The sequence below is a fragment of the Rhineura floridana genome, chromosome 14 (genome assembly GCF_030035675.1).
Source record: "Rhineura floridana isolate rRhiFlo1 chromosome 14, rRhiFlo1.hap2, whole genome shotgun sequence".
Lineage (NCBI taxonomy): Eukaryota > Metazoa > Chordata > Lepidosauria > Squamata > Rhineuridae > Rhineura > Rhineura floridana.
In genome coordinates, this window is record NC_084493.1 from 10,297,095 (window position 1) to 10,305,548 (window position 8,454).

General features: G+C 42.9%; 1 pseudogene; it reads right to left on the reverse strand.

Annotated features, from left to right (window-relative positions):
- Positions 1–4,406: 4,406 nt before the first annotated feature.
- On the reverse strand, positions 4,407–4,523 carry LOC133370084 (5S ribosomal RNA; annotated as a pseudogene).
- Positions 4,524–8,454: the final 3,931 nt, after the last annotated feature.

Genomic DNA, 8,454 nt, shown 5'->3' on the forward strand with positions numbered 1-8,454 from the left:
ATTAGCACCAAGCCAGCATGGCAATGGTTAGGGGTGGGGGCAAGTTGTAGTCCAAAAACATCTGGAGGGTCACAGATTTCCTCCTCCCTACTCTAATGACACAGGAGCTACAGGAGAACATCAGAATCTAGTAACCACTGCATTGTTTTCAAGGTGCTTACAGATTGACCGCTTTATCATCTGCTCCAGAATTTCCCAGGGATCAATGTCAGGCTGACTCGTCTGTAGTTCCCAGGTTTCTCCTTTTTGCCCTTTTTGAAGATAGGGACAACATTAGCCCTCCTCCAGTTATCCTGCACTTCACCCATCCTCCACGATGCCAGAAAGATAATAGGTGGTGAAGTGTTCCTAAGCTTTGGAAAGACTTCGCCCATCAAGGCTGACCTTTGGCTCCCGCTAATGTGAAAAGGCTTCCAGATCAGACTGGAACTTTGCCTGGGCAACAAAAGGCTTCCCTGTGGTTGGCTTCTGTCTTGCGATTTCTGGCCCCATTACTCCAGCAATATATGAGACATTGCACACAGCCTCTGTCCTTGTTGTAAATTCCCTAATCAATTATTGTAAAAACATGTCAGTTTAGTTTATGAAATTGTAAACCACCTTTTGATTTATGCACTCTTAGTGGTGATCATCCCTGTGGAATTTCAATAGTCAGTTTGTCAAGAAATTTCTATCTTGATGCTCAGAGGAAAGTACTGAAAATGACAACTTGATTTTCACTTCTTGAGCTGGCCTCTTCTATCAAGGGGACCAAAGAAAATGCTTCCGCCACAGCTAAACAAAAGTGACAGTGGGGGAGGGGGTGTTGATGGGATCATTCTGTCCTATATTATCAGACATCCCTTTTTTGGAAATCAGATGGGGGGAAATCTCTAGAGGATGACGGCAATGCCTCATCCATTCTGTTTGAGCAAGATAGTGGTGATATGCTGGGGAGCTCTGCTCATGATGGCCAAGTTGGGAGCAGTTATCAGAAGCAGGTACAGAATATAAAGGCTCCATAAGCAAAGGAGCTATAGAAAGTCAAATATACTGGTTCATATATCTCAGTATTGCCTACACCAAGGTGGCAGGGGGGTTCAGCTCAAGGGTCCCATTCCCTCAGGGCCACATTCTGGGGGTCAAATGCCAGCAGTGGGTGGAGCCAGAGGCAAAAGTAGGTGAAGCAATGAATGTGAATGTTTTAGTTTTGTACAGTAGGGTAGGGTAATGTAGATAGATAGATAGATAGATAGATAGATAGAGAGATAGAGAGATAGAGAGACAGAGAGAGAGAGAGAGAGAGATTTCAGAAGTTTTGACACACACCTCTCTACCTTCCATCTAGGCAAGCAAGAGGCATTATCAGAGTTCAAGAACACAGTCTGGCCAATAATTTTCAGTAAAATGTCTCCAGCTAGGCAAGGATCCAGAGCTTGTTGCATGTTTATGTGTTTTTAAATTTTCTAAATTTCCTTGTGGGGGCAGCGTGCCCTGCAAGTTGGGTTAGAAATGCTTTAAATGATAGATAGATAGATAGATAGATAGATAGATAGATAGATAGATAGATAGATAGATAGATAGATAGATAGATAGATAGATAGACAGATTCTAAAAGCACTATAGTTTTTATTATGCTTCTTGCGTTTTGGACATAACATCCCTTCAGGAGAGACAGGGATAACCTCTTTCCTAAAAGATGAAGAAGTTTCTCATTCTGGAGACAGAAGCGACTGTTGTCTGTGGAAGGGAGGGTCATTTATGCCTTGTCAAAAAAGAAACAAACGCAAGAAGTGTCATCAAAAAGAAGACATAGATTTGCATATGCTAATTTATACGCCTAGCTGCAAACTTAGAAAGAACGACAGTCATTTAAATAAAAATACAATACCTTTCGCCATCATGGGAAAAGCTGTGACCAGATATGGACCTGCTCAGTCTGCTGTGTAGCTGCTAAATGTTGATGGACAACTTTATGGCCCCTGCTCTTCCATCTTGGTTTTTTTTTATCATTATTAACTGGACTTGGGCCCGATAGTCCTTCAGACAGAGAACACCTTCAAAGAGGGGGCTGACCTCTGTAAAGTGGGACATAGACCACATTCATACCATACATTTATTTTACTATCCATGTGCTTTAAACAGTCATGGCTTCCCCCAAGGAATCCTGGGAAGTATAGCTTGTGAAGGATGCTAAGAGTTAATCTGCTCTGTGCCTGCCTCCTCCCTGCCACAACAGAGAAGGAGGAGGCAGGAGAGGAGCCCCCTGAGCTAGGCAAACAATAAAGGAGAGGCTGAAGGCTGGGATGGGCAAAGTATCTGCTTATTTCCGATCCACCACGGTCAAAATCAAGCAGATATTTTGCCCAGCCTGCAGCCTGTTGCTTGTCCCACAGTGTGGTGCCTCCTCTTCCTGTTTTATTTATTTATTTATTTATTTATCTATTATTTGATTTATATCCCGCCCTTCCTCCCAGCAGGAGCCCAGTTCCTCCTCCACAGTCTGCCTCTGCTCAGGGAGGCTGTTGCTGAGGCATCCGCTCTATTATCCAGCCCGGGGGAGTACTCTCCTGCATCCTCCTTCTCCATGGTGCGGAGTTGGGTGGGCATGGGGTGGATCAGCGGCAAATCCATGGCAGGCGGATTCCATCCCTAATCAGCACTCTTCATAAACTACACTTTCCGGGATTCTTTGGGGGGAAACCATGGTGTGAATGTGGCCACAGTTGTCACTTCCGATTGCTACGAACACACCCTCATTCACCAGAGCTCTTCCGCTCCACAGATGAAATCTTCATGCCATCAAAGCTAAGGATTTGGCAAATACATGTTTGAATAATTTGGTTGAATTAGGTTGAGACAGCCCTGGATTGCCCTAGGTTGGATTGGGTCCATCCAGAGAATTCTGGAGCTGTCAAAGAGAGGGCGGGATCTGGCAGTGAGCAGAAGAGAAGAACGAGATGCACAGGCAACCTGCATGAATCTCCATCTCCCCCCCTTCCAACCACATCTTTTGAACCATGATTAAATACTGTGTAAGCCTCCTGAATCTGGGTCATGTTGTGTCATCCCAAGTTGAATCAGAGTTCTCCATGCCTGATTGGGCCCCAAATTGGATCTGGGGCCCATGAATAGCCCTAATTACACCTGATGTGGAATAAATGCTGAAGTTACTTAATTGCCTGCAATCTCAATGATATAACTGCATTGTCAAGACTGGAGAAACTGGTCTTTGAGGCATTGCCGCGCTCCATTGCTTGGCCCATCTCCTGACCGCATTGATTCCTCATTCGGGACAGGGGAGAAATTTGATTCAGTTTGCATGTCAAGCCAAGTCTGTCAAATTTGCACTTTCTGAAAAGGTCTGAGAACCAGAACATAGACACCCTTTGAAATTAGCACTTATCCGAATTTTGCGATGTAGTGCGCCAGTCAAACAATATTGACAAAAATGCATACGTTAGGGGGAAAGTGTCTTACAAATGAATATATGAGTGAACATAACATCCAAAAATGCATTATATGACAAGAAATTGCTTGCAAAACTATGTACATTCATCGAGACTGCCTACAAAAAAATGTTCATTAGGAGAAATTCACACTAAAATGCTGGAGAATTTTCATGAGTTTTTTTTAAAAAATTGCAAATTGCTGCAGAAATGTGGAGAACTGAATTTAAGATTGGAAAAATGAAAAACTGAGAGAATTGAAATTGACAGTTCCTTCCATTCCTATTCCTCACACGCCCATATCCCAGATTTCACACCAATTTGCGATCAGTTTTCTCCTTCATCATCTACACGTTCTAGAGCTGAGATCACTTTGAAGCAAGTCATTCCATTGATCATGGGGAAAACAATTTGGAGCTTTTCAGGAGAGATGAATGCTGTAGCTTCTTGCTAGATGTCACCCCTGGAAACTATGCACATATCCACACACAGAGTGTTTTATATATATATATATATATATAAAAGACCAGGATGTCATATCCAATACGTAGGAAAGACCACAACTGACCTACACACGTGCTTCAGGAACCAGAACTCGGCAATTTTGACAAAAAAAGTGGAGCAACCAGTTGCAAAGCATTTTAACATCGAGTGTCACAGCCTGTTGGACTTTTCCATTACAGTGATAGAGATGCCAGCAGATCCAGCAGCATTGACTAAAAGGGAGAACTTTTGGATTTACTGCCTGGACACATTGGCACCACATGGCCTGAACCTGGAGGACAGTACCACCACTACTTAGCTTCTGCAAATGAAGCCCCTCTGAGCATTCCATCCTCAAAGCTCTACGTTTTGTTAATATAATAAAAACCTCTGTTTGGTTAATCACAATTACGTTTATATATATATATATATATATATTCATAAGGTTTACATGGTAAGAGGTATTCAGAGGTGGTTTACCATTTCCTTCCCCTAAGCCTATGGCACCCAGTTCCCAGATGGTCTCCCATCCAGGTGCTAACCAGGCCTGACCCTGCTTTGCTTCCGAGATCAGACAAGATGGGGCGTGTTCAGGGTAGTATGGCCATAGGATATGGATCCCTTAAAGACAATAAATAAGATTCCCTCCTCCCCTTTGAATAACAGCATGTAGAACTGAAACAAAGACTCTCAGTGTCCTTCCTTTGACCGGCATTTAGAGCTATCCATCTAGTTACTCTTTTCCTGTCTCATGTTGATGGCTTTCTCTTCAGTTATCTCTTGATCAGACTATGCAGCTGTTTCCTCACTTTGGCTGAAAAGAATGAAAGGTATAGAAGTAAGCCAGGATCCTGTTTCAGAAATGTGCATTATTGGCAGGAAACCTGTCCCTCGCTAGATGACCTCCTGTACTAGAAGGTGCATCTTCTTGCAGTTCCTTTATTAAAAGAGCTGGTGCTTCTGCTGATGAAGAATGTTCAGTTTGCATCACTACATCTTCCTTTTCAGTTTTTTTTTAGTTTCTGACAAAGTAAACCTGCTGTTAATTATAACTATAAAAGCGTGATGATATGAATAGTTATTTATTAATTAAATTAAATTAATATCCTGCATCTTCCTCCAAATAGAGTAGTAGCAATGGAGCCATGAAGGCCACATCCACACCAGACATTTATTCCACTTTATACATTCATGGTGTCCCCCAAAGAATCCTGGGAAGTGTAGTTTGTGAAAGGTGCTGTGTGTTATTAGGAGACTTCTATTCCCCTAAGAGAGCTATAATGGCCAGAGTGGTTTAACAGTCAGCCCCTTTTCCCAGAGAATTCTGGGAATGGTAGCTCTGTGATGGGACGAGGAGTCTCCTGATAACACTCAGTACCCTTCACAAATTACACTTCCCAGGATTCTTTGGAGGAAGCCATGACTGTTTAAAGTGGAATAAATGTCTGGTGTGGATGTGGCAAAAATTTTTTACAGTGAAGCTCACCTCCCTTCTCCTCTGAAGCAATTGCTTGAGACAGGGAGGATATTGGTACATCTCCAAACCTGAGCTGGTGTCCAACAACATCTGAGGGGCCAAAGGGTGAGGTCAGTCCAGGGCCTGAAGAAAAGGCCTGTGAGAAGCCATCCTTATTCAGTTTAACCCTCTCCTCCCCATGCTGTAACATCAACCCCTGACCTGAACACTGTACAACTGCAGTGCCAGACCAGGGAAGATTTCACAGTTGGTTGGGCAGAAAGCTGCTCACTATGAATTCCTCCTACTAAACACATTTTTACAAGCGGTTTCTCTTAATTCATGCATTTTTGTATGTTATTTTCATGAATATATTCATTTTTATGCACATTTTCCCGAATATATGCATATTTTTCAGACATTGCTTAGTCGGAGAACTGCATCACAAAATTCAGATAAGTCTCAGTTTTGAAGGATGGCTGTGTTTCAGTTCTCATATTGTTTTGGGAAGTGCAGATTTGATGAATTCAGTTTTAAAAGCAAACTGAACTGAATTTCTCACCCATCTCTAATGGAAGCTAGAGATTATGTGAACATGTGTAGAAACTAGCCTGCTGTACAAAGTTATCAGCTGCGATGGGCTCCTTCTCGGAGGAAGGGCAGGATATAAAATCAACAACAACAACATTATTTATATTTAATTGCTCTGTCCACTTTTGACTTTGGCCCTGGCCACCACTGGCATGTGGCCCCCAGATAATTGCCCAGAAGAGAATGTGACCTTCATGCTGAAAAAGCTTCCCAATCCTAATATAGTGCATTTCAAGTGTTCCAAGCACTTCACATACATTATAACTCTTACAACAGCCCTGCAAGGTAGGCTACTATTATTATCATCTCCACATTGAGATAATCCCATGGTGGCTCTGGTGATGTACGTGCAACAAGTTGACTGATTATCATTTTAACAATTTGCAGTTTATTCTCTACTGACATTATTTGGATCATTTTTAAAAACAATAGCAACATCACGCTGAATTCTAAAATACTGAGGAGCACAGTCTTGTATTATTTATTTATTTATTAGATTTATATCCCAGCCTTCCTCCCAGCAGGAGCCCAGGCCCATGTAATAATTGTCACGCTGCTCTCATAACGAAACACTAGATATTTGGGGACGATTGCTTAGTACAACCAATGCAATTATAAATTATTGTCTGCTGGAACTGTTTTGCATTATATTAATTTATTGTATTTGCTAATGTGCTACTTTCTTTGCTGCCTCTGCAGGCATAGATCACATCCCAGTTATTTTCTGCAAGGGGTTCATTATCCTGTGCTTAATAACTCAAGAAGCCTAGGCATATTAGTAGCAAATATTTGTAATTCTCCAGCATAGCAAATGAAAATGTTTTCTTCCTAATACACACATTGCATTTTAAAAGTCCAAATGGAAAGCATCGACAGGCCCAGGAGCTGACATATGGAATGTATTTACCCCCTTCTTCTCTATTCTATCAGAAAATAGCATAGTGGCTTAGGGATGATCTGACGTCTAAGGAGGAGGCAATTTGCATCCCCTTTGGACTACAGGCTGCGTCAATTTTTCTTCTGCCACCAGGAGTGGGGGGAGAAATGTTTGCATGGAGGGGCAGATCAGGCCTCAGGCCCAAGGCCACCACCTCTGTTTTAAAGTGTTCACTTCGGTTGATCCTAAACTGACTCTGGTGGAAATATGATCATTGCACATGTGGATCAGGCAGTGGGGACATTGAGACCAGTAGGGCAGAAGGCAGGGAGCCCGACAGTATGTGGAGTCAGAGCCAATGACTTGCAGAGCCAACTCATTCCAGTTTTGCCCCCATCCTCCTCCCTGCCAAATTCTACAAAGGCAACACTGATACCGAGGAGGAGAAATCCGACAGCCAGGGCCACCCCTGGACTGGTGGTAAATAATAAGGCAGGTACGTGCGAGATGGCTGAGGTTAGTGGAGCAGTGTCCCATTCACCTTAATGGACTAGCTTCTACTGGTATAAGGTTCTGTGCACAAGCCTGAAATGACAATGAGTCATTCAAGTTTTGAGAACACTCATGGGGTGGGCAGGTTTCCGGTTGACATGGCTAGAGCTCCCATGAGACCCTGGTCTTCCTAGGAACACAGAAAGCTGCCTTATACTGAGCCAGACCGTTGGTCTATCTAGCTCAGTATTATCTACACTGACTGGCAGCTGCTCTCCAAAGTTTCAGGCAGGGGTCTCTCCTAGCCCTACCTGGAGATGCCATGGGGGATTGAACCTGGGACCTTCTGCATGCAAGGCAGATGTTCTACCACAGAGCGACGGGCCCTCCCCCTTCTTCCTCGTTAGAAAGTGCCAATAACACGACTGCTCTTAAGTGGCCTTCCTGGCAGGGCGGAGCTTCCTTTCCCGGGAGCTGTGGGCAAGGCCTCAGGCTGGGATGACACCTGAAGCACAAGTGGCGCAAGTCTCATAGCAAGCCCAAGCAACAGCATGTTATTATGTGTACTTTGTGACAGGAAGGAGGCCAAGAATGTTTCTAAGAGGTGTACAATGAAGTCACAAAAGAGATATAAAGGATAAAATCAGTTAAACGTTTGCATAAAATCAGAAAAGCTTATTTAAAATGCCTGCTGAATTTTTTTTTTAAAGACATGTTCACCAGTAAGGATATGGATTTGGCACTAAATTTTAGATGCGTTTGCTTATTCTCTGTTATTGCAGATCAGATTTTTATTGAGCAACCCACCTCTAAAATATTGATATGAAGAACAATAATTTTGTTGCTATTTCCTTTGGTCAATCGGTATTTCCTTTCAAAATATCGATAGTTTAAAGGAAATATCAATTATTTTTAAATTGATGTTTCCTTTCAAAATAATGTTAATATTTTTGTGAGGGGAGGGGAGAAAGGCATTTGTAAACCAGCGGCTAGCCTGTCAGGTCAACGGAATGCTTTCAAACCAGCACTGGTCAAAGGATCCCAATCCTATTCACCAGGTATCTGAAGTTAAAAATGGAGGGAACCTGTCTGATCTCAGCCAGGCTCCTGGTGCATGAGGGACATGC